Here is a 27,249-nt window from a genome sequence, read left to right on the forward strand (position 1 = left end):
CGGTGAAGATTTTAAAGGAGATATTTCCATGTAATACTCTTTGGAACCCACCTGGGGTGAAAGAAACACTGTTGTGTATTTATATTAGTCCACGATTGAGACTATTGAGAAAGAAGAAATAAAACGTCTATAGGTGTAGGAATCTCTCCAGAAAAAAACAAAGATGCTGACACCTTTTCAAAAAAAGTGTTCAAGTACAACCAAACTGGCTCCTTCAACAGATCATGCAAATATAATGCACATTGAAAAACAAAGCCAAACAAAACTGAAAAGAAAATCTACCACATTGCTAGCAGGGGCTATTTCTTGGTAATGGGATTATGGGCAATCTCTGTTTTCATTTTGCTTCTTGGTCAGTTCTGATTTTCTTAGAATGATCATGTACATTATAACTATCTATGCAAGAAAAAAACTAAAGAAAATAAGAATGAAGCATAAAATGAAGTCTGAAGAGGTAGACCCACTCCAGGGTGTTAAAGATAAGATGAAGTACAAACTTCTACACCTGGTCTAGTAAGGTTATTGTCTTTCCTTATCTTTAACACCTTCCTTGGCATTTTTCTTTGTGTTCAAAGAAAAGGCTCAAGATCAGAGGCTGCCCTATTGAGTGAATGGTCATAGAGGTAATCAAACATCAGATCAACACATGCCAGGTCAGGGTCTCTAAAATTCTAACCTCCTATGTATTTATATGATCACACTTGCTATTTAAAAAAGTTATTGTAAAAAAAATAAATAAAAAATACAAAAGTTATTGTAGAGAACCAAAATTATACCGTTTTTATATTTATCTACCCATTCATCTATCATCCATCCGTCCATCCATCTATCCATTAAAGATATGACATTACATAGAAGGGAGGACCATGGATTCTAGGGCCAGACTGCTTTAGTTTGCAACCTGACTCTACATCTTATTAACTCTGTAACCTAGAGTGAGTGACTAAATTTCTTGGGTCCACCCTCTGGATTCATGGATTTATATACTCTGAGTCATTTTTGTTTTCTCATGAAAGGTAGCTCCTGTTTGCAGCTGAGTAGTTTTGCAGCCTGCTTCCTGCCTGTAGAAGTTTGAAGGGTCAAAGTTCTCTTTTCATTTTTGTACTGTCTCTGCTCATTCAGTCCCAGCTGGCTATATTTCTGCCAATACATTTCTTTTAAAATTTTTGTGGGCTGCCCGTGAATTCCAGAGTGGGTTAGTGGGGTGAACTTGCAGACAAACAGTTGGCCAGGGTGGCTGTCATCTGAAGGCTTGACTAGAGCTGGAGGATCTATTTTCAAAATGGTGCCTTCTCATGGTTGGCAAGTTGGTGGGAGGACTTAGTTCCTCACTACGTGGGCATCTCCATGGAGCTGCTTACGGTCCTCATGGCATGGCAGCTGGCTTCCCTCAGAGCAGGTGATACAAGAGCGAGAGCAATGCAGAAGTTATGATGCCTTGTGTGACCTTATCAGGGAATTCACACACTATCGTGTCCTCTATCTTCTATTGGTTCCACAATGGCATTAACATGAGGAAGTGAGGATCATGAAAGGCCATCTGGTGGCTGGCTACTACAGGACTCTTTCAACATAAGCCTGAGACAAGTTTTTTTTTTTTTTTTTTTAATCTTTTTAAGATTTTTTTACAGTAATCTCTACACCAAATGTGGGGCTCAAACCCACAAGCCCAAGATCAAGAGTTGTATGGTCTACTGACTGAGTTGGCCAGGAGCCCTGAGACAGATTTTTAAGAAATGTCATTTGAGGCCTTGGCATTTTCTTTAGGTTTGATCTCTGCTTAATCCAACAAGCATTTATTTGGTACCAACCATGGGCCAGGCACTGGGTGAGATGCTGAACATATATAAACATGAGCAAACACCTGGTGTTCATGTTTCAAGTCCGTGAAGTCACTATGGAACACATATGCATATAAGACGATACTTTCATACAAGAGCATAAGTGTGTCATGATTAGGTTGTGCACAAGATGTGTTGTTGGACCAAGACAGAGGCCCTATAGCCAGGCCTGGAGTGGTAGTTGTCATGGGGATCGGGAATGCTTTCCGAGAAAAATAATCAATACTGTCATTTGTCGACATTTATCACAAGCCAGGTCTTATGCTAAGCACCTTTAAATGCATCATCTCAGAGAACCCTCTCGTTGGTCCACATGACGTGCATGACTATTATCACTATACTATGTGCCTGTCACTTCCCATTCCCCTCCTCCAACTAGAACACTTGCTTCAATTGGACGCTGGTTTTTGTCAGGTTCTCAATCTCCAGCCTCTAGAAGGATTCCTGCCACATAATTAGGCTTCAATACTTTTTTTTTTTTTTAAGATTTTATTTATTTATTTGAGAGGGAGAGAGAGATAGTGAAAGAGAGTATGAGCGGGAGGGGGAGAAGCAAACGCCCCATGGAGCAGGGAGCCTGATGCAGGGCTCAATCCCAGGACCCCGGGATAAGACCTGAGCTGAAGGGACGTCTGGGTGGCTTAGCAGTTAGGTGCCGGCCTTCGGCTCAACACGTGCTCCTGGAGTCCCAGGATCGAGGCCCATGTCAGGCTCCCTGCATGGAGCCTGCTTCTCCCTCTGCCTGTGTCTCTCTCTGCCTCTCCTTCTCTCTGTCTTTCATGAATGAATAAATAAAATCTTAAAAAAAAAAAAAAAAAAGACTTGAGTTGAAAACAGATGCTTAACCAACTGAGCCACCCAGGCCACCCCGGCCCTCAATAGTTTTTAGTCAAATCCCTGACTACCTGTTTTACAGGGGACAAAACAAAGGCTTAGAGAGAGAGGTGCCTTCCCCAAGATCACACAACCAGGGGTTGACAGAAGCAGAATTCTCACCCGTGCTCGTATCCACAGCAAGAAACTCCCTGCCTCAACCCAGCCTGTGCCCCCAAGGAGTGGAGCGCTTAGCGGGGAAGCCCTGTGGAGAGGCACTGAGGCAGGACAGCGCGGTGCAGTCTAAGTGCACAAAGGAATAAACGTGCTCCGTGTCAGAACAGAGGGGACTGGCTTGGAAACTGGTTGGCAGGTGGGGGTTAGCCAGCAAAGGCCCCGGGGGCAGCCGATCTGGGGCTGCGGGGTTTGATCACGGTCCTTCTGATGGCGATGCCGTGTTTATGAGACTCCACTGCGGGATCCCTGGGTGGCGCAGCGGTTTAGCACCTGCCTTTGGCCCAGGGTGCGATCCTGGAGACCCGGGATCAAATCCCACGTCGGGCTCCCAGTGCATGGAGCCTGCTTCTCCCTCTCCCTCTCTCTGCCTCTCTCTCTCTCTTTCTCTCTCTGTGTGACTATCATAAATAAATAAAAATAAAAATAAAAAAATAAAAATATGAGACTCCACTGCGATGCTCTAACTTTAGTCCTGCAGGATTCAGAAATCCCAAGTTCAGGACCTCTCGGAAGCCGAGTAGGATGGGTCACCAACCTGCTCAGGATCACCACTGTTCAATCCGGGGGTTCCCTGCTCCTCACCCAGTGCTCTCTTGTCTCTCCTTTTGCGTTCCCAGTGCCCGACACCACGGGCAGGTGACTCCCACCCATTGTCACTGGTGCTCAGCGTCCCGTTTGATTCTGCCATGACCACAATAACTGCCGGCGGAGAACTGAAAAACGGTTGAAGCTCACAGTGTGAGATGGAGAAAGAAAGGGGCCGGAAAGAGCCCGGGCGCACCGTGCTAATTCACGGGACAGCGCTAAGAGGAAGGCCTTATCTTTAGCCATCGTGCCTCAGCAATAGTTGCTTCTGTGAAATGGAAGAGGTGAGTCAGGGCAGAAGTAGGACCCCCTCTTTTGTGGTGTGGGCACAGGCCAGGGCGGCTGGGGTGGGGATGGGCCTGCTGTTGCGTTGTAGTGCACGGTGGGGAAGTGTGATCAACTGGCTCTCATTAAATCCCTTGAAGTCAGACCTCAGGGGCAGCTTGGTCAGTGCCTGCGTGGTCGCTGCTGTCTGGTAGGGGGTATCTTGGGAGCCAAAAGAGAATGTGCTGTTTCTTTACAGAGCTGTGTTTTCTCCTGAATGGTAAAGTCGTACGTGCTGACTGTAATGATTTCAGAAATGCAAACGTGCATAAATAGAAAGGAAGTCAGCCAGTATGCCACCACGCAGGATGACCAGTAACACCTGTAGTGTTCCTTTGTGTGCCCTTTTTTTCAATGCACGTGCCTGTTAGATCCGCAGGGTGTAGTGGTTACAGCTCAGCGGCGGGCCTGGCATTGGCAACTTCTTCTGGGCCCTGGACTCCTTTGAAAGTCTGGTAAAACCCATCGACCCCTTCTCAGAGCTGTTTCTTTTTTTTTTTTAATTTTTATTTATTTATGATAGTCACACAGGGGGTGGGGGGCAGAGACACAGGCAGAAGGAGAAACAGGCTCCATGCACCAGGAGCCCGACATGGGATTCGATCCAGGGTCTCCCAGATCGCGCCCTGGGCCAAAGGCAGGCGCCAAACCACTGCGCCACCCAGGGATCCCTCTCAGAGCTGTTTCTAAATGCATTGATTAATACCCAAAGGAGGGGCGCCTGGGTGGCTCAGCGGTTGAGCGTCTGCCTTTGGCTCAGGTCATGATGTCCAGGTCCTGGGATCCAGTCCCACATCGCGCTCCCCGCAGGGAGCCTGCTTCTCCCTCTGCCTGTGTCTCTGCCTCTCTTTCTGTGTCTCTCATAAATAAATAAATAAATAAATAAATAAATAAATAAATAAATAAAATCTTAAAAAAAAAAAAAACAAGCCCAATTGAACCAAAGGAAATCAATTACACTGAAAAGCAATTATCAAAATACTTTTAAAATTTTGTGACAATAATGTCTGTGCTACTTTATTAATCCATTCAATGACAACATCTAGTGGTGAATCTAAGAACTCTTTTAATTTTGAGGATCCCTGGGTGGCTCGGCGGTTTAGCGCCTGAGTTCAGTCCTGGACGTGGTCCTGGGGTCCCCGGATCAAGTCCCACATCGGGTTCCCTGCGTGGAGCCTGCTTCTCCCTCTGCCTGTGTCTCTGCCTCTCTCTGTCTCTCATGAATGAATGAATAAAATCTTAAAAAAAAAAAAAAACTCTTTTAATTTCAAAGTAGTGGGACGCCTGGGTGGCTCAGCAGTTGAGCGTCTGCCTTTGGCTCAGGGCATGATCCTGGGGTCCTGAGATCGAGTCCCACATCAGGCTTCCTGCACGGAGCCTGCTTCTCTCTGCTACGTCTCTGCCTCTCTCTCCGTGTGTCTCTCATGAATAAATAAATAAAATCTTAAAAAAAAATCATTTCAAAGTAGTGATGAGCATAAGTGATAGCTCCAGATGTCTGTGGCAACAGGTATGGGAAATTCTGTGACTCCCACTGATGACAGTCACAGACATCGTTCACACCACTGTGGCTCATTGCTTACATTCAAAACAGAAGGGATACCAAATTTTAGTTAGAAGGCGGGGAAAATAAACATGAAAGGTTTGGGGGTTTTTTGGTTTATCCTTATCCAGTTTCACAAACAGTGTAAAATCTACCTACAAGGCTCAGGTTAGGAACTGCTCTGGTCTGGGCTCCCTGCATTGGGATCCTAGCTCTGCCATTTATCAGCTGTCTGGCACTGGGCAAGTTACTCACCTTTCCTGGGCTTCAGGTTCCTTATCTGTAAAATGGGCGTGATAATGGTATCCATCTTATAAGCATATTGTGCAAGCTGAAGGATACTCTGTATGTAATGTATGTAGAAGAGTGTTACTTCAAGACAAAAAGTTCAGGGGCGCCTGGGTGGCTCAGTCAGTTAAGTGACTGCCTTTGGCTCAGGTCATGATCCCAGAGTCCTAGGATGGAGTCCTGCCTGCCACACAACAGGATCCCTGCTCAGTGGGGAGCCTCTTCTCCACTCCCTCTGCCCCTTCCCCCTACTTTTGTGCTCTCTCTTTCTCTCAAATAAATAAATAAAATCTTTTAAACATTAAAAAAAAAACAAAACCCTAAAGATAAAAAGCTCAGGGGTGCCTGGCTGGCTCATTGGGTGGAGTGTCCCACCCTTGATCTTGGGGTCATGAGTTTGTTGGGCGTAGAGATTACCTAAAAATAAAATCTTAAAAAAAAAAAAAAAGAAATAAAAAAGGTATGCACAAGAGCTGAAAAACACAATGTTATTTTTTAACTCATTTGGTAGACAAAGCTCACCGGATATGAACTTTTTGGTGGCAAAACTTGACCTGGATTGACACAAGACTACTTGTGTGAATATTCATACTTTTTTGCTGCAGAAATATCAGCGTACTTGACGGCAGGGCGCTGTTCCAGACGCCTACACATATATGGTAGACGCGCTGCATTACCTTCCTCGATGGACACATGCTGAACCGCACCATCCGTCTGAACTAATAGACCTGTTCTTCCTGTGTTAGAAACATGACTTTTTTCTTTAGTTGAGCTTCAAACTAATTCCTTCATCTTATCCTCAGGAGTCAAGTAGGAGATGCGTGATTACCTCCCATTTAATAAATGGGGAGACTGAGGCACAGATTCTCAACTTGTTAGGCAAACTGTCCCAACTCCCACAGGTTCTAGACTAGAACCTGGTGCACAGACAAGCCCAGGACATAATGTTACTGTCGGTGCTGGAAGATTGCTAGAGATTCCTAGCAAGGACATTGTTGACTTTTTTCCCTTTTCATTTAAATTTTAGAGTTAAAACCAGGGTCCTGGGAGTCAATCAAGCACATCGCGGATTCAAATCCGCATTGGAGTCTTCTTATTCAAGCTGAGTAGTAGTCACAGCGATAAAAATGATCAAAGCCATTGTTTATTGAGCAGTTACTCTTGGCCAGTTCTGTGTAGGATCTCAGGAAGGGAAAGGGGTTCTATTTTTTTTTCTTTTTTTAATTTGAAAGTGTGCATACATGCATGAGTGGAGGGAGGAGCAGAAGAGAAGGGAGGGGAAGAGAGAACCTTCAGCAGACTCCCTGCTGAGCACAAACCCCCCCCTTGGGGCCTGATCCCCCCTCCCCGAGATCATGACCTGAGCAGAAATCAAGAATCAGATGCTTAATAGACTGATCCACTCAGGCACCCCTGGGTTCTATTTTGATCTCCATTTTACAGATGAGGAAGCAGGCCCAGAGAGGTCAAGTGGCAGCACGAGGTCACACAGCTAGTAAGCAGCAGGGTCAGATTTGAATATGACGCCAGCTGGCAAGCCAGGACCCTCCTCGACTAGCCCTTTCCCTCCACACTCTTCTCCACGTTAAGGGTTTGCTTTCTTTGCCCAAATCACATCTCATTCCATTAACCTTTTCAAAGGCCTTGGTCCAAATGGACCAAGTAAGAGCAATTCTACTTCTGGGGAATAATCCTCAGAAATAACCAGAGATATGGACAAAGATCAAAAGTGTTTTTAGCACGACAGTACTTACAGCACTTAAAAAAGAACAGTGAGGGCAGCCTGGGTGGCTCAGTGGTTTAGCGCCTGCCTTCAGCCCAGGGCCTGATCCTGGAGACCTGGGATCGAGTCCCACATCGGGCTCCCTGCATGGAGCCTGCTTCTCCCTCTGCCTGTGTCTCTGCCTCTCTCTCTCTCTCTCTCTGTCTCTCATGAATAAATACATAAAATCTAAAAAAAAAAAAGAACAGTGAGAGATAGAAATGGACATTTTACATTTCTTATGAGAAAATATTATGCAGTTCTAATCATGGAATTGTTAAAAACTTACTGTAAGAAGATGTTCATAATAAATGGTCTTTAAAAATGGATTAAAATCTGTGTATGTATGGCATTAGCCTCTTTTTGGAAATAAAATATATGCACGCACATCTGCATGTAGAGGAGTCAGCAAACTAGAGCCCGCTGGCCAAACCAGGCCCCCTAGTTGGTTTTGTTACCACCAATGAATTGAGAATGGTTTTTACATTTTAATCGTGAATTTTGAAAAAAGATGATGTGGGGTGCCTGAGTGGCTCAGTCGGTTAAGCATCTGCCTTCGGGTCAGGTCATGATGCCAGGGTCCTGGGATGGAGCCCCGCAACAGCTCCTGCTCGGTCTACCTCTCCCTCTGCTGCTCCCCCTGCTTGTGCTCTCTTCCTCTCCCCGTCTCTCTCAGGTAAATAAATACAATCTTTAAAAACAAAAACAAACAAGCAAAAGCAGAAAAAATTTGCTGACCCCTGCTACATACCAAACAGACAGAAAACTCTTGTGGGTTGTACTGGAATAATCCACAATAATCTCCCCATCTCAGGTCCATTGAGAAGCATTCCTAATTCCACCTGCTGCTCTAATTCCCCTTTGCCTCGTAACACAGCATAAATACAGGTTCTGGGGCTTGGGACAAGCACACCTTTGCGGACCTGGTGGGCTGTAGGGAGAGCAGTGTTTCCACATCCAATAGGGTGTAGATTCTTTACAGACTGAATTTTCTTTGATCCTGTTGGGCCTCTGCAATGTGTAGATCATTACCTCTGTCTTGCACTTAATTAGGGACCTTGGGGCTCAGAGAAGTAAAGGATTCACCCAGGATCACACAGCTGTAAGTGTCAGGGTTTGGCTTCGAGTCCAAGTCTGGGGGGCTCCAGCCAGGCTGGGCTTGATGATCACTGACATGGGCCGAGCAATCTCTTCCACGTACTGGCTGCTCCAGGAAGGGGACAGAAACCTCAGTTACTTCGATTGCTCAACCCGGTAGACTTAGGAGCAGAATGAAGGCGGGACAAGCTCCTAAAGCCCTGGTTTAAATCCCACCTCAGGCAAATATGTCAGCTTTTGGAGCCTCAGCCAGTTTCCCAGGGGTTAATGAACCAGCTCCACGTTTTACCATCCAGGAGTCTTCGAGTCATGTACACTTTGAATGTCTAGAAAGCACCCCCAGAAAAGTAGGATAAGATCAATTTACATGAACCCTGCAGATAATTTTGCCATCGAGTTATCTGAATAATAGAAGTCGTGGCCAAAGCTACGAAGGGTTTTCCGTGTATCAGGCACAGAGTTACGGACTTTGCAAATACAGAGGGTTCCAGATCACAATTCATTCCAACAGCCGGACTTCAAAAGAAACTGCAGATGCCCATTCCCCTTATTCAAGTGTGGATATGTCCTTAATGAAACCCCAAATTAAGAGCCAAATAGCTCATGATCGTAAGAAGAACCACCAGGCTTACGGTGGGGCGAGAGGCTCCTAGTGGGACACTAATTCTCCCCATTTCCCGTCCTGGAGTTAAGCCTTTGATCTTCCCGCTCACAGATGACAGGGCTGCCCACCGGTCATCAGGAATTGCTAAAGTGAGTTTCTGTTCTGTCTCTTTGAGTATGAAGGTGTGCAGACACTCACAGCCTTCGTGGTCACTACCAGATTTTATGAGTGTTGAACTGTGAATTTGGAAGGCCCCGTTTCATTTCAGGTTGATCTGCCTTTTTGAAGTAAGATCAGTTTGCCTCTGCTCGGTGCTCATTGCAAAAGCGGGGGGTGGCGGTGCTCCAGGAATGTTGATGACCAAGTGTTTTTCCGGGGAACAAGTTTTGCTTAAAACTTGTGGAGTCTCGTTCCCAGTCTGGGCACTGCTGGGACTCACCATTTGGCGTGTATTACCTCTCAGAATGAATTTATGACAAAAGAAAGAAAGAAAGAAAGAAAGAAAGAAAGAAAGAAAGAAAGAAAGAAAGAAAGAAAGAAAGAGAAAGAAAAAAAAGAAAAGAAAGAAAAAAGAAGACTAAGGACAGAAGGAAGGACGGAAGACGTCAAAAAAGTAATTAATACTTCGTGCCGTCCTTCCTCCTCCTCGCCTCCTCCCTCACTTCCTCCCTCCTAACTCCCCCCCATCCACCCTTCCTCCTCCTTCCTCACCTCCATCTCCTCCATCCTCTTCCCTTCCTCCTTCCTTCCTCCCTCCTCCACCCCTCCTTCCCTTCCTCCTCCTTCCTTCGTCCGTCCTACCTCCCTCCTTCCTGCCTTCCGTCCTTCCTTCCTTCCTGCCTTCCTTCCTCCATTCCTTACCTTCCGTCCTTGCCTTCATTACTTCCTTCTTCCTTCCTTCCTTGCCTGTCTGCCTTCCGTCCTTCCTTCCTCCTGCCGTCTTCCTTCCTTCCTTCCGTCCTTCCTTCCTTCTTCCTTCCTTCCTTCGTCCTTCCTTCATTTCTATCCTTCCTTCCTCCGTCTTCCTTCCATTCCTGCTTCCTTCCTTCCTTCCTCACTCCCTCCTCCTTCCTTCTCCTTGCATTCCCTTCCTTCCTTGCCTCTCCCTCCCTCCCTCCCTCCCTCCCTCCGCCCCTCCCCCCTCACCATCGTCCTCCGCCTAAGGAAAATGAAACAACTGAATTTTAGAAGTTTCTGGAACTTGCTAACAGAGTGGAGATGAAATGAGGAAGAGCTGAGATTTGTACTCTCCAAATAGTTGTCCCAAAATTTCAGGAAAATATCCCAATCCTTTGGGCCAGGCTCTACATTCGGGGTGGTGGTGGAGGTGGTGAGAACGAGCACGAACGCTGTTAATTCAGAAACTTTTAGAAAATGGGTTCTGTCTACCTGACCATCCATCCATCCATCCATCCTTCCAAGCATCATCTATCTAAAGAAATGACGACTTTAGCTAAAGGCAGGAAGAATAACTAGTAATCCTAAATAACTTGGCAGTAATATCTTCCAATATGAAAAAGGCACCTGGCTTTTGATGTGGTAACTCTACACCTGGCATTAGCATTAATCAGACATGGGGTGGGGGGGCGTGTAAAATAGATGAGCAAAGATGCTCACCATCGTCCTGTGAGAAAGACTGGCAACAACCTCACCAGTAGGGCTGTTGGTATTTTTTCTCAGCCACTTAACTGCCTACTTCCTTAGTTTTTCCTGTAGAATGAGGATATTCAGAATACTTACTGGTTGATGATGGGGATGAAAGGAGTTCATGGTCAGACAGGGTTTATTTTTTATTTTTTTTAATTTTTATTTATTTATGATAGTCACACAGACAGAGAGAGAGAGAGAGGCAGAGACACAGGCAGAGGGAGAAGCAGGCTCCATGCACCGGGAGCCCGACGTGGGACTTGATCCCGGGTCTCCAGGATTGCGCCCTGGGCCAAAGGCAGGCACCAAACTGCTGCGCCACCAAGGGATCCTTCAGACAGGGTTTAGAATCAGGCTGGGTACATGCTACATGCTCAATAATCTTAGCTATTATTATTTTTTCAAGGTTTTGTTTATTTATTCACGAGAGACAGAGAGAGGCAGAGACACAGGCAGAGGGAGAAGCATGCTCCATGCAGGGAGCCTGACGTGGGACTCGAACCCAGGACCCTGGGATCACGCCCTAGGCAGAAGTCGGCGCTAAACCGTTGAGCCACCCGGGCTGCCCTGTCTGTGTCCTTTTAAAGACATCAGTTGTCTACCAAGCCATATGTCATATAGCTAATGACATATATAGGGATGGAACAATCTGAGTCACAACTGTCTAATATGGCCTAGTTTTAAGCTAGTGGGTTTAATTATTTAATGGTTTGAACCAGGAATTAAGAAGCACTAATAATAATATGTGTTAAGAAAAAAAAAAACATAGGTAGCTCTGCTGGGAAAAAAGAATTATGCTTGAAAATGATTGATGAATCATGACAATTTATAAAACATAAATTTCTAGAATAAGAAACTAGGAGTCCTCAAAATGTGCTTTAAAGGATCTTCCAGGGCAGCCCGGGTGGCTCAGCGGTTTAGCGCTGCCTTCGGCCCAGGGTGTGATCCTGGAGACCTGGGATCGAGTCCCACATCGGGTTCTCTGCATGGAGCCTGCCTCTCTCTCTCCCTGTGTCTCTGCCTCTGTGTGTGTGTGTGTCTCTTATAAATAAATAAATAAATAAATAAATAAATAAATAAATAAATAAATAAATAAAAATAAAGGATCTTCCAATGCCAGGTACAAATTAATGACAGGAAATTAAAGAAAAAGTTTTCGTAGAAGAAAGTGTAAGATGGATTACAAGTTGCTGGGAGTTGAGCAACTACTGCTTAAATGCCTTCTTTCATACAAATAACACAACAGCAAAAATGAGGGGAACCGCGTGTGTAAAATTAGCTACGCATGGTTTGTAGGTGGTACCAACTCATCCTCGCTCAGCATTCACCCAGCTTGTTGGATATTCCTTATTTGTGTAAAATCTGGGTCCTTTGGCACACTGGGCCCTGTCTGGGTCCATCGCTGTGCTTACCACTTTCCATAGATCTTTCTTTCTGGGATCAGATTCTGCTCCTTTTCCGAAATGTCCTTCGAATGTTGTTCATTGTAAAGTTATCTAATGAAAAACTGCCTGTGGAGGTGACTACAAGCCATTTGGCTCCCTCCTGTCAGGGGAGGAAAAGAATAACACTGAGCGAGGCTGAAGGTTTTTATTATCACGTCGTAAATGAGCAAATGGCATCTGTCAATACAAAGAGACTCAGGGCCCTGGAAGAGGAAGCTGGGCGGGGGGCAGGCTGTCGAGTGACAAAATGGATTTTTATTAACCTCCCCGCTCCAAAATCTCTTTTCCTATTTTCTTTTGCCTCATTCACTCTGCAACATAATAATGCTGTAAAAACACCCCAACAGGAAGCTGATAACCCCTGGGAGCCGCAGGGCCACCCGCTTGCTGGAAGGCAGCAGAGAGCCCGAATCCCAGGCCAGGGGTGGACCTGGGGACAGGTAGGCCAGCACACCTGCGCCCTCACGCCGGGCCCCCGCCTGCCTGGGGTCCTCTCTAGAAGATGCTGCTTTCCAAGAATAACACAGCCTGTTCGCCTGGGCCTTAATTCTCACAAAGTTTTCATATTTGGGCCATAAACATCTTTCACGACACTGGTAAAATGGCCCAGGTGTTTATGAGCTGCAAGAAATATTTATGCCAAATGCGTAAAGACAGAAATGGAAGCGGTCACATCAGACCTGAAATAAGCCCTGGTGGGCCTTGGGGGAAGGGAAGGCTGGGAGGTGGGGTCCCAGAATGAATTTGCTGGAACGTGTGAAAGGTGGAGGTCTCATAAAAATGTTTAGTAAATGTTAACAGCAATTCAGGCCAGAGCAGGTGTGAGGGCAGCACACACGGCCAGGGCTAGGGCGACTGGAAGATGAACAAGGGGCCCCGGGGGGGGGGGGGGAACAGGTCCTCTCCTTTGTGCCAGGGAAGGGCACCCACCCAGTAGCTCGGGTCCTGACTTTCTGACAGTGGGTTTTTCCAAAGAGATTTAGAGCCTGGACGTAAATTGGGGTTGCTACAGCCATGGGAAGTCAATAGCTACACAGTAGCTGTTTTATCCTGTGCACTTTCACACTGCAGCAGGTCTGAATCGGCTCTGACATGGCAAGATGCCCATGAGTATTTTATTTTATTTTATTTTATTTTATTTTATTTTATTTTATTTTATTTTATTTTATTTTATTTTTTTATATTTTTTAAAGATTTTATTTATTTATCTGAATGAGAGAGAGAAGGCCAAGAGAGAGAAGGGAAAGGGCAGAGAGACAGAGCGAGAAGCAGACACCTTCCCCAGCAGGGAGCCCAACAGGGGACCCGATCCCAGGACCCTGAGATCACCACCTGAGCCAAAGGCAGATGCTTACCCACTGAGCCAGCCAGGCGCACCCCACCCATGATTTTTTTAAAAGCAATCTTAAATATAATATACAGCTCAGAGGATCCTTTCTTTCGTTACTGTTTAAAAAAAAAAAAAAAAAAAGATGAGCATATATACAGAGAAAACAACCGGGGAAAATAACTGCAAACATTATACTGGAATATTCTGTCCTTTATGGTTCTGTGTTGATCACGTTTTTATCTCATCATCGCCTTTTTAAAAAATGCAGTCAGGGCACCTGGGTGGCTCCGTCGGTTAAGCGTCTGACACTTGATTTCAGCTGAGGCTATGATCTGGGGGTCGTGAGATTGAGCCCCACATTGGGCTCCATGCTCAGTGGGGAGTCTGCATGAGGTTCTCTCTCTTCTTCTTTCTCGTTCTACCTCTCCTGCTCATGTGCTTGCTCTCTTTCTCTAAAACAAATAAATAAACAAAAAATAAATCTTTAAAAAAACTAAATAGATTTAAAATATATGGATTTTTTATTTTAAAGGAATCACACCCCGTGTGAGGCTTGAACTCACAACTGCAAGACCAAGAGTCAGTCACATGCTCTACTGACTGAGTCAGCCAGGCGCCCCAACTGCCATTTTCTTTTCTTCTCTTTTCTTTTTATTTTTTAAAAGATTTTTAAAAATTTATTTATTCATGAGAGACACAGAGAGAGGCAGAGACACAGGCAGAGGGAGAAGCAGGCTCCCCACAGGGAGCCCAATGCGGGACTCGATCCCAGGACCCCAGGATCACGAACTGAGCCAAAGGCAGATGCTCAGCCACTGAACCACCCAGGTGCTCCCAAATGCATTTTCTAAAAAGACTGTGAAGGATAAAAATGTCACTGATCTATACATAAAGACATATCAGAAGACAAAAATGAGGCATGTAAAAACTAGTGAAATCTGAGTAAGGTCTGTAGTTTCTTTGACTGTATTATGCCAATGTCAGTTTCCTGGTTTTGATAAATGTTCTGTGGTTACATGGGATGTCACCAGTGGGGGAAGCTAGGGGATGGGACCTTTTGTACTATTTTTACATTTCTTGTGATCTATAACCACTTCAAAATAAAAAATTTAAGAGGGCATCTCTTAGTTTGTAAATGAAAAAAAATAAATACAGAGTAAAATGACTCGTAAAATAGATGCCCATGACATTCTGTTGAAATTGTAAGACGCAGATGGCGGAGCAGAATGCATCCGCAGGATGTATGCAGCAAAATGAAACACATATGCTCAGCAGAACGTGTGAGCGGAGGCTGCCAGAATGCAAATAGTGATTCTCTTTAGATGGAAACTGTTCATTTTGGGGCGGGGTACCAAAAAAGTAGTTATTTTTTTTTTTCCATGCCCAGCGTGAAGCCCAAGGTGGGGCTGGAACTCATGACTGTGTGATCAAGACCTGAGATGAAATCGAGAATCAGACACTTCACAGACTGACCCACCCAAGTGCCTCATTTGGTACCTAATTTCTAAAAAATGTGACTACATGGGTAGCCCAGGTGGCTCAGTGGTTTAGTGCTGCCTTCAGCTCAGGGCGTGATCCTGGAGACCCGGGATCAAGTCCCACATTGGGCTCCCTGCATGGAGCCTGCTTCTCCCTCTGCCTGTGTCTCTGCCTCTCTCTCTCTCTCTCTCTCTCTCTCTCTGTGTCTCTCATGAATAAATACATAAAATCTTAAAAAAAAATTAAAAATGTGACTATACATTACTTCTAACAGTACGTCATTTCATTCATTGTGCTTTTCTAAGATTTGCTTTTTTCCTCCCAAACTTAGACATACATACACATATATGTGTGTGTGTGTGTGTATCTGTATTTAATTTTTGTCCTAGGCAAGTTCTTCACTCACTGCTTACTCTTTTGTGCAAATCATCCCTATGTCTTTTTATCTATAAAAGTGGAAATAAAGACTATTATCTCATCTTTTGGCACTGGCTGTAAGCACTCTAAGGGAAAACTTGGCCTGGAATACTGTGTCTGATCTTTAAGGAGAAGGGATTTAGGGCACCTGGGTGGCTCTGTCAGTTAAGCATTTGTCTGTGGCTCAGGTCATGATCCCAGGGTCCTGGAATCGAGCCCCACTTCGGGCTCCCTGCTTTTCAGGGAGTTTGCCTCTCCCTCTCTGCCTGCCGCTCCCCCCCTGCTTGTGCTCTCTCTCTCTCTGTCAAATGAATTAATAAGAAAATCTTAAATAAAAATAAGGAGAAGGGTATTTATTTATTTAAAGATTTTAAAGTATTTTTTCATGAGAGACACAGAGAGAAGAGAGGCAGAGACATAGGCAGAGGGAGAAGCCGGCTCCATGCAGGAAGCCCAATGTGGGACTCGATCCGGAGACTCCAGCATCAGGCCCTGGGCTGAAGGCAGATGCTTAACCGCTGAGCCACCCTAGGGGTCCCAGGAGAAGGGTATTTAAAGACGCTGTGGACCTACTGTGTATGAGGCACACTACATCCTTTATTTTACATAAGTCCTCAAAACAACCTGATGGTGTAGATATTTTTTGATCATTTTTAGCTGGTGAGTAATCTAAGATAAGAGGTTAACAGAGGTCATGCAGCTAGTAACTTGGAGAGCTGGGATTTGAACCCAGAGAGCGTAGCTTGGGTATCTGTGTTCTCAAGCACTACTTTATACTGCCCTAGGACGGAAACTTAAGACAACATCATCATTGAAGTGACATAAATAATGAATATACTCTGCTTTTGGATTGATAACCAGTAACATAACCAATAAATAATAAAGGACTCAGCATTGCATATGGAGAATGCACTGAATAACTTGGCACTTACTATTATAATCACAATGTTCTGTAAGAAAAGCAGCCAGATCGGGATCCCTGGGTGGCGCAGCGGTTTAGCACCTGCCTTTGGCCCAGGGCGCGATCTTGGAGACCTGGGATCAAATCCCATGTCGGGCTCCTGGTGCATGGAGCCTGCTTCTCCCTCTGCCTGTGTCTCTGCCCCCCCTCCCCCTCTGTGTGTGACTATCATAAAAAAAAAAAAAAAAAAGAAAGAAAAAGAAAAGAAAAGCAGCTAGATCAAGAGGATGACCATGCCCTGCTGTGGGCTGTGTGCATGAGAAGGAAGGGTTGGGGTGGAGGGACCAACCTGAAGATGCTAAGGCCTCTGCTGGAAACAGAGCTCTGGCAAGACAGATGGACAAGGGCAGGAGTCTCAGGGGATCATTTGGGTGGAAAGAGGAGCAGAGTGTGGGGAAGAAATTTATAGGGCTTGGTGGAGCAGGAAGCTCCAAAGAAATAACAGGGACTATGGTAGACTGAATAATACCCACTCTAAGAAGTCCACATCCGAATCCCTGAAACCTGTGGGTACATTACCCTACACTGAAAGGTTTGCAGGTATGCTCAAATTAAGGACCTTGAGATTCAAAAGATATCCTGGATTATGCTGGTGGATCCAACATAATCACTAACATCCTTATATGAAGAAGGTAGCAAGTCAAAGAAGGAAATAGGAGATGTAACAACAGGAGCAAGAAGTTGGGTGATGGGAAGAAGGTTCCAGGAGCCAAGGGATGCTGGTGCCCTCTGGAAGAAAGATAAAGGCAAAGAGTTTTCTTCTCTTTTTTCTTTTCCTTCCTTCTTTCTTTCTTCCTCCTTTTTTTTTTCTTCCTCCTTTTTTAAATATTTATTTATTTATTTAGAGAGTGGGGAGGGGCAGAGGGAAAGGGACCATCTCGAGCAGACTCCTCGCTGAGCACAGGAGCCCAGTGTGGGGCTGGAACTCACAACCCTGAGATCAAGATCTGAGCTGAAATCAAGAGTTGGGCGTGTAACTGACTGAGCCACCCGGGTGCCCCTGGAAAAGGATTTTCTATTAGAGACTCTGGAAGGAGCCAAATCTAGAGACACCCTGCCTTTGGTCCAGTGAGGCTAATTTGGACTTCTGGTTTCCAGAACTCTAAGATAGTAAACTTGCGTTATTTCAGACCACTAAGCTCGTGTTCAGTTGTCACAGACACAATAGGGAACAAATATTCATGGTGAACTGCAGACAACAGAAAAAGGAGACTTTCATAAGTAATGCTACTGCTTTTACACTGTCCCTCCTTTAAGTGTTTGTAGATGGGGCAACTTTTTGTTGCTTATTTGCACTTCTTTAAATGTGTCTCCTTCATTGACTGGACTGTGAAGAGCCTCTGGTTTTATTTGGATTATGCAATTGTTAATTGATCATTAGCTGTAATAATGGAAGAGGAAAACTATGGCATAGGCAAATCCATGCGTCTCTAAAGAATCAGAGTCTGAAGCTGTGTTCATCTTGTGAAATTTTACCTTCTCTGGTATTTACATTTTTTTAAAGGCTTACTTATTTATTTGAGGGTGGGATGGGGAGGGGCAGAGAGGGAGAGAGAGAGAATTTCAAGCAGACTCCCCACTGAGTGTGGAGCTTGGCTGCGGGCTCAATCTCCCGACCCTGAGATCATGACCTGAGCCAAAACCAAGAGCCAAAATCAAGACTGAGCTACCCAAATACCCCCTTCTCTGTTATTTTAATGATACAATTTAATTTGTAAAGTTTGCAACAATACAAGGACAAAAGTCAGGATTTTTTTTTGTAGGTAGGTACAGGGAAAAAATAAATATACATAGAGAGTTCTTTTCTTTTTTAAAAAAATGTAATTACAGGGGCACTGGGTGGCTCAGGGTTTGAGTGTCTGCCTTTGGCTCAGAGTGTGATCCCTTGGTCCAGGGATTGAGCCCCACATCGGGCTCCCTGTGAGGAGCCTACTCCCTCTGCCTGTGTCTTTGCCTCTCTCTGTGTCTTTCATGAATAAATAAACTAAATCTTTAAAAAAAATGTAATTACACAAGTAATACATACTCATGTAGACAAAATTTAAAATATAGATAAAAGAAAATAAAGCATTCACTTTTTAGAATATGAAACAGATACCTACTTTGGCATAAATTGTCAGTGTATTTTCTTTCTTTCTTTCCCTTTTTAAAAGATTTTATTTATTTATTTGAGAAAGAGAGAGAGAGAGGGAGAGAGAAGGGTACAAGCAGACTCTCCACTAAGCAGGGAGCCTGATGTCAGGCTCGATGTGGGGCTGGATCCCAGAACCCTGGGATCATGACCTGAACCAAAGGCAGATGCTTAATGACTGAGCCACCCAGGTGCCCCTGTCGGTGTATTCTCTACACCTGAATATACTTACGTATTTTTGCAAAAAGGTGATCATGATTCATTAACTATGTTGTGGCTGCTTTGTGCATAACTCTCACAAACATCTTTCCATGCCAATAAATAAATTTCCTTAAAAGCATCTCCCAAAGTGGTTTCCAAAGAATGTCAACAGGTATTGAAAGAACGTCTAGGGTAAGATTACGTTGAAATCTTAGATTAGAGGAAGTTAGAAAATTTTGCTGTAAGACCTCTCAGATACTTTGATATGACAGACACAATGTACAGATTTAAGACGGCTACACAAAAGAATGTTTCTCCAATCTATTTTGCCCCAGAATCCTTCCTCCCTCTCCCTCTTTTTTTTTGTTGAAAAAAATGTACATCAAATTAACCATTTCAAACTGAACAACTCAGTAGTATTTACTACATTCAAAATACTGTGCAACTCCCATCTCTATTTAGTTCCAGAACATTTTTTATTCCTTAGTTTATTTTTTTAAGATTTTATTTTCAAGTAATCTCTACACCCGACATGGGACCCAAACTCAACAACCCTGAGATTCAGAGTCACATGTTCTATCCACTGAGCCAGGCAGGCGCCTCCCCCCAGAACATTTTCATCAATCCAAAATAAAACCCTGTACTCATGAAACAATGGAGTCTTCCTTATCCTGGGATCATGAGTTTCTGGCTCTTCCTGGTGTTTGTTGAATGAATAAATAAAGATATGGTTTAAGACTATAATCACAGCTCTTTCGACTTTGATCTTAGGCCTACCTATTTACAAGAACACAAAAGCCCATGATACAGATCCACACTCCATGGTAATCCAAGAGTGTCATCTCTCAAACCCTAGAGCAGAAAAAGAGTCTGCTAAGATTTGGTTTGTTACTACATTAGCTCAACCAAACAAAATATATTTACCCACTTTATTTAAGCATAAGAAAAGGCTATTTTTTTTCCCCTAAAGCATTTGGCAGATTACAATCACTTGAAAGAGCTACTTTTCATTCACTATGATTAGTAAATCATCCTCCCCACCTAAATGGCTAGAAAATAGTTATTTAGTATCTTTCCAAAAAAAGATACTTTAGGAACAAATGAGAGCAATGAAATACCTCTAACTATAAAGGAAAAGGAGGAGGGAGGTGAGAGCTTCATCTTCTCCAGCAGGAAGTCAAGAGATGAAATTCTCCAGTCGATACTCTACAACTGGGGGCTATGAATGTAACACTCAGATTTCAGAAGTAAGAACTAGAAGAATTACAATCAGGAAGATTTAAAGTGCTTTTTCTCAGAGGCCTCGACCTGGGGACAGGGCAGACTTGCTTTTCATTATTAATCTTCTGCTGCTGATCAATTTTTAACCACCAGGAGGGAATTCTTTCACTTAAAATGCTTATTTGTTTATTTATTTTTAAAGTTTTATTTATTTATCGCTACACCCAATGTGGACTTGAACTCACAACTCCAAGATTAAGGGTGGTGGGCTCTTCTGACTGAGCCAGCCAGGCACGCCTGAAATTGTTTTTTAGGTTAAGAGGATTAAGAGGTACAAACTTCCAGTTATAAAATAAAGAAGTCACAGGGGTGTAAAGTGCAGCCTGAGGAATATAGTCCATAATATTGTAATAACTTTGTGTGGTGACACATTATGGTAACAAGCATTTCGTAATGTCTGTAAATGTGGAATCACACCATGTTGTACACCTGGAGCGAATATAATATTGTATGTCAACTATATTTTAATTTTAAAAATAGTAAAAAAATATATTATATGTATATTTTTATAAGAAATATAAAAATATTCTTATAAAAATATAAAATATATAAATTATATAAAATTATATATAAATATATATTTTTTTTATAAGAAATAGGTGCTTTGGGACGAGGACCAGGTAATTTTGCATTAGGAAAGTACACAAAGGGCGCCTGGCTGAGTCAGTAGGTGGAGCATGCGTCTCTTGGTCTCAGGGCTATGGGTTTGAGCCCCATGTTGGGTGTAAAGATTGCTTAAAAATAAAATCTTGAAAGTAAAGTACATGAAATCTGGTCAAGCTGAGATACAGAGTAAAGACAAGAGAGCATAAAATGTCTCCAAAATGACACATGAGAAATGTTGAGGCTGGTTTCTTCCAGGGCAGAGAACGGTACGGACAGAGCAGAAAAGCCAGAAGGACCTTCACCGTACATCCTTTCATAGATTTATATTTTGGAAGAGGAGAATATATTACTTGCTTAAAAAAATAACCATTTGGGGGAGGAGAAAAATAACCACAAGGGGCAGAGTTTACATTTATTTCCAGTGCTTCATTTTTATTGTTATAAATGTATTAAAATGAGTGAAAGTTACTACAAAGAATCATAAAGTGAATTATTCAAAGCAAATATGTCCAAATGTCAACCATCTAGGGGAAGGATATGAAGTTCATTTTACTATCATGCAATTACAATTTTTCCAAAATGAAAGTTTGAGTTAAAATATTATAAAATTAAAATACATTGGGCAGACAGCCTCTCCTTTGCTGTCCTGCTCATTGCTCCCTTATAGCATATTCAATAAACTTCTATCTCCTTAAAAAAAATTAAAGTGATAAACACCCGAGAAGCTTAAAAAAATCCTGGTGCTCAGGCTACATCCTAGAACAATAAAATCTAAAAATCTGGGACTGGAATCCAGCCATTAGTATTTAAAAATTTTTTTTCGGGGCACCTGAGTGGCTCAGTGGTTGACCATCTGCTTTTGGCTCAGGTCGTGATCCCAGGATTCTGGGATCGAGTCCTGCCTGGGGCTCCCGGCAAGGAGCCTGTTTCTCCCTCTGCCTATGTCTCTGCCTTTCTCTCTGTGTCTCTCATGAATAAATAAATAAAATCTTTATAAATAAATAAATAAATAAAATCTTTATAAATAAATAAATAAATAAATAAATAAATAAAAATATTTTTTTCTCAGATGGTTTCAATGTACAGCAAGGTTGAAACCAGTGCTCTAGAGAATCTCAAAAGGTACATTTTGCTTTAACTTTTTATAATCTTTAAAATGATTTTCTATCTTAGCAAAGTAAGCTCTAAGACACTTGGAGTCATTTCTAACCTAGCTTCTGAATAACTCAGCTTTAAAGTAACAAGAAGAAATAATAAAATGATAATATTAGAAGCAGGTAAGTATCATTATAAGGAAGCAAAGAAATAGTTTGCTCTCTGAGAAGCCACTTGAAGCTCATAGGTTTGGGTTGTAGCAAACCAGTGATATCCTATGTTTCTGAAGATTTTATTTGACTTATTGAGTTTAATAAAGTTCCCTTCTCACTCTGCTGCATACTCAGAGCCTTCACAGAAAGGCATTCCACAGGAAAAGAGAGAAAGTTCTGGATTTTTCAGTATCTTGGAGGAGCTGGCATGTTAGGATAGGCTAGCTGCAAATAATGGAATTCAGCAGGGCTTGAACAATAAAGTCATTGATTAACCATCTATTAAGAACTTTGGCACTAGGCTGTCTGGAGGGGTGGTGATTTGGTTAGTTAATTTGGGAGCCAGGTTTTTTCTCTACTTCCCTCTTTCCCATTTCTAGCTTGTTTTCGTCTGCCTCCCATCCAGACCCCAAGGTGGCCGCAGAGATCTGGGAGTCATAGGGGGATGGTGATGTCCAGAAGCAACAACAACAAAAAATTCCTGCCTCTCGTCCCTCTTTTAAGGATGAAGAAAACCTTCCCCGAAGCCCTCTCAGCAGGCTCCCCTTTATACCTCTTGGTCGAAGTTGTATCATGTACCTATTCCTAAGGCAAAGACTTGGCAAGAGAAATGAAACTAGCATGGTGGGACTTACACACACACACACACACACACACACACACACACACCATGATATAAATGACTTTTTATTCCAAGGTATTCTCTATATTTTCTTTTTTTTTTTTTAAATATTTTTTTTTAATTTATTTATGACAGTCACACAAAGAGAGAGAGAGAGAGAGGCAGAGACACAGGCAGAGGGAGAAGCAGGCTCCATGCACCGGGAGCCCGACGTGGGATTCGATCCCGGGTCTCCAGGATCGCGCCCTGGGCCAAAGGCAGGCGCCAAACTGCTGCGCCACCCAGGGATCCCTCTCTATATTTTCTTAAGTAATCCATATAGTCCGACATGGGGCTCGAACTCATGACCTTGAGATCAAATTGACATGCTTTACTGACTGAGCCAGCTAATACCTACCAATACCAATACCAATACCAATACCAATACCAATGGCTTTTAAACATATGAGAAATCGGGATCCCTGGGTGGCGCAGCGGTTTGGCGCCTGCCTTTGGCCCAGGGCGCGATCCTGGAGACCTGGGATCGAATCCCACGTCGGGCTCCCGGTGCATGGAGCCTGCTTCTCCCTCTGCCTGTGTCTCTGCCTCTCTCTCTCTCTGTGTGTGTGACTATCATAAATAAATAAATAAAAAAAAACAAAAAACAACAAAAAAAAAACATATGAGAAGTGGACAACCTTCGTCACAATTAGAGATATACAAAATAAACTATACTGAGATATTGCTTTTTGCACACTCATTACATGATAGATGATCACAAAGTTTGCTAATGTTCTGCATGGGCAAAAGTGGGATGAGACAGCTACTCTCATAACCATCAAATTTATAAACACAATATTGCCCTTTGAACCAGTAACTCTACTTCTAGGAATGTGACATACAGAAGTACTTACCAAGCATAGATACCTAATCCCTCATGGGAAAAGTGTCGTTGATACAGCATTATATGTAACAGCGAGATATTGGAAACAACCTAAATATCCATCAGTAGGGGAATGGCTAAACAAATTATGGTCATCTGTGCAAGTGAGGGAATTCTATAACTGATATGAAATGAGCTTCAAGGTATATAGTTTATAAGAGTGCCTGGGTGGCTTAAGATCTAACTCTTGATTTCTGCTCAGGTCATGATCTCAGGGTCGTGAGATCAAGCCCCACATCAGGTTCTGCACTGTGCACATGGATCCTGCTTAAGGTTCTCTCTCTCCCTGTCCTTTTGCCCTTCCTACCCCACTCATGCTTTCTCTCTCTAAAAAAAAAAAAAGCAAAAGGTATATTTTTTATATGTACAGAAATTGGAGTATAAGCTACAATTTGTATATTAAAGAGAAGAAAAAATACAAACACCTGTTAGATTACATATGCATAAAGTATCTCTGGGAGCACAAACAAGAGATTGGTAGAACTGGTGCTTCGGGGCCATTGGTCAGTGGGGAGACATCATTCTCTTCAGTATCTTGTGTACCTTTTGATTTTGAACTGTGTGAATTTTTACCCTATTTAAAACAATGAAGTTTATGCACATCCCACACAGATCAGACTTGGCGTTCTTAATGTATACACAGAGAAACATACATGTACCACAAAATTATAAACAATGACAGCTACTGGCTTTCATCCCATGCGAGTTGGTTTGCACATGGCATCTCATTGACGTGTCACCAAATCACTGGCATCAGGGGTGGCTCAGAGGAATTTCACAACATGCTTTCCCACATCTATTGGTCTTTCCCCTTGACCTTCCCATAAGCCACTCTGAATACACCTACAATATAAGTATAAAGAGAGAGCTCATCGTGGAAACATAGAGTTTCAAAACAAGTGCCTTAATACCCCCTCCCTTCCTACAACGTGACTGCAGCCCTGAGCCCCTGCCACATAAAATTCAGGCATGGCTGTGGGCACCTTGATCATGACTCCTTTCACACAGATGAAGAATCTGGGGCTCTGATCAGTTGCATGGTGTGGCCAACATCCTACATATCATGGCAGCGTGGAGGTCTATACCTGGGTGTGTGTGACCCCAAAGGCCAGGATTTCCTCAAACACTTCCTTGAAATCTGTTATTGAAAGTCATCTGATTTTCTTTAAGAAAACATAACTGAGGGGCGCCTGGGTGGCCCAGTCAGTGAAGTGTCTGCCTTCAGTTCAGGTCATGATCTCAGGGTCCTGGGATTGACCCTTGCATTGGGGTCCCTGTTCAGTGGGGAGTCTGTCTCTCCCTCTCCCTCTCTTACTCCCCCTGCCTGTGCTTTCTTGTTTTCTCTGTCAAATAAATCAATAAAATCTTAAAAAAAAAAAAAAAAAGAAAAGAAAGAAAGAAAACATAACCGATTTCACAAAGAGAATTGAGGAAAGCTGAAGTAAATATACAGAAAATTCTTCTTGTCTAGTTTCTTGGGAACTCAGTCATTCTCCTAGTATGAGGCAAGCCTTGAGGACAGTAGCAACCACAAAATATAATGAAAATAAGATGTTCTGGAATAAAGTGATCATTTCAAAATTTACTCTTCTGTGCCAGTGTTTTTGGAAATTGGCCTCCATACAGGTGTACACACACACACACACATGCATGTACAGGTGAACTCTTCCCCTTTGTGTTTGGATTTAAATGGAAGTTGAAAATGAGAATTACTGAGGAAATTAGTGACATTTGTTAAGGATTAAGGAACCTTCACGTTTAGAAAATCATGCTGTAGGGGTGCCTGGCTGTCTATGGTAGAGCCTGTGACTCTTGATCTCGGGGTTGTAGGTTTGAGCACCAATGTTGGGTGTAGAGATTACTTAAAAATAAAATCTTAAAAAAAAATCATGCTTCATCTCTGAAACTGAGTAGGGGAGAGAGCCCTGGGCACTCAGAAACTCCAGGTCTCTGCTATAACAAGAAACTATTTCTTATGTTTTTCTCTCCATCATCTGGGAATCAAAGACAGTGGAAAACCTTTAGAAACAAAGGAAGCAAGAACAACAAAAAGCTTATGGCTAAAAGTCATTAAAAGGGCTCATCCTTAATATAGACTCATTATTCTTGTATTTAAATCTCTCAAAAAGTGTAAGTCAAGTTATATATCAGGTTTATTTCTTTTGGGCAAAGAATTGAAGCCCTCTCTTCCTTTTTATTTAGATTTTTAACTTTTGTCATGAGAAAAAGGTAAGGAAGGTGAGGAAAGCCAATATTTGTGATGTAATGGTATATCTTTCCTTCATCTTTTCTGTAGAAGTGCATCCATGAGCACATAAAGGTGTCCATATTCAAGAAAAAGGATAAATACACTTGAAATGATTAAGAGTTGATTCTCTCCCACCTGTATAAGCAAAAAAACCTTTTCCCATTATAAAATATCAATAATAAAGTTAATGCAGGCTCAGTGAAGAAAACTTGAAAAACATAGGATATTATAATAAAAAAAAAACCTACCTAGAATCCTACCTTCTAGAGATAATTATAGCAAATGTTTGGTTCATTTTCTTTCAGTCTTTTTTCATGGTGGGGAGGGAATGAGGGGAATTTTCAAGAATTTATTAATTAAGGTCTCCACAGTTGGGAGTGTATTTGGATTGAGGAGCAAAACAAATTATAAAATGAAGATACTCACTCATTCAGTCCCTGTTTTAGGTCATGCTTTCTAGAAGCAGACTCTCAGATGGAGACTTGCCTGTAGGAGTTTATTTGGGAGTGACAGTAGGCACAACACCTACCAAGGGTGGAGGATGAAGTTGACTGGCAGTGTGGTTGTAGAAGTAGCATTAGTTGGGGTGCCTGGGTGGCTCAGTTTGTTGGTTTCAGCTCAGGTCATGATCTCAGGGTTGTAGGATCGAGCCCCACGCGGAATCTGCTTGAGATTCTCTCTCTTCCTCTCCTTTTGCCCCTCCCCCAGCTCTCTCTCACACACATACACACTCTCTCTCTCAAATAAATAAATCTTAAAAATAACAACAACAACAACAACAACAACAAAACACCAAAGTTTAGTCACTGGCAGAGTGAAACTGTAGATATTTGGGGATCCCTGGGTGGCTCAGCAGCTTAGCGCCACCTTCAGCCCAGGGTGTGATCCTGGAGACCTGGGATTGAGTCTCATGTCGGGCTCCCTGCATGGAGCCTGCTTCTCCCCCTGTCTGTGTCTGCCTCTGTGTGTGTGTGTGTGTGTGTGTGTGTGTTTCTCATGAATAAATAAATAAAATCTTAAAAAAAAAAGGAAGAAAGAAACTGTAGATACTAAAAGAATGCAAGATTTCATGAAGTCAGTGAAAAGTGATGTTGGGAGCCATTCCAATGACAAGCCATTCCAATGACAAGCCATTCAAGGTGATGAGCTGGCGTGTGGGACATAGAAAAAAAAATCAGTATGGACAATGAAGACAAGTTTTTTCTTCAGTAAATACATTGCATGAATTAAAGAAGAGATAAAGGGAGAACCAATGGAATAGAAAAACGTTAAAGGTTAAAATGGCAATTTCTTGGACTTTATTTGGGTCCTGTGTCAAATAAGCAAACTGTAAAAAAAAAAAGACATTTAGGAGACAGGAATGTAAATACTGATTGGGATTTGCTGACATTAAGGAATTGTGTCCTACTGGTGCAGTGGTTCTGTAAGAGCAATAGTCCTCCTCTTTGAGAGATAAATACTGAAATGTGTACAGATAAAGTAACACGGCATCTGGGGGTTTGTTAGGAATGGGGGGCTGGCGTGGAAAGTGGCTGGAGCAGGGGTGGAGTAAGGGTG

The sequence above is a fragment of the Canis lupus genome, chromosome 24 (assembly GCF_011100685.1).
Source record: "Canis lupus familiaris isolate Mischka breed German Shepherd chromosome 24, alternate assembly UU_Cfam_GSD_1.0, whole genome shotgun sequence".
Taxonomy (NCBI): Eukaryota; Metazoa; Chordata; class Mammalia; order Carnivora; family Canidae; genus Canis; species Canis lupus.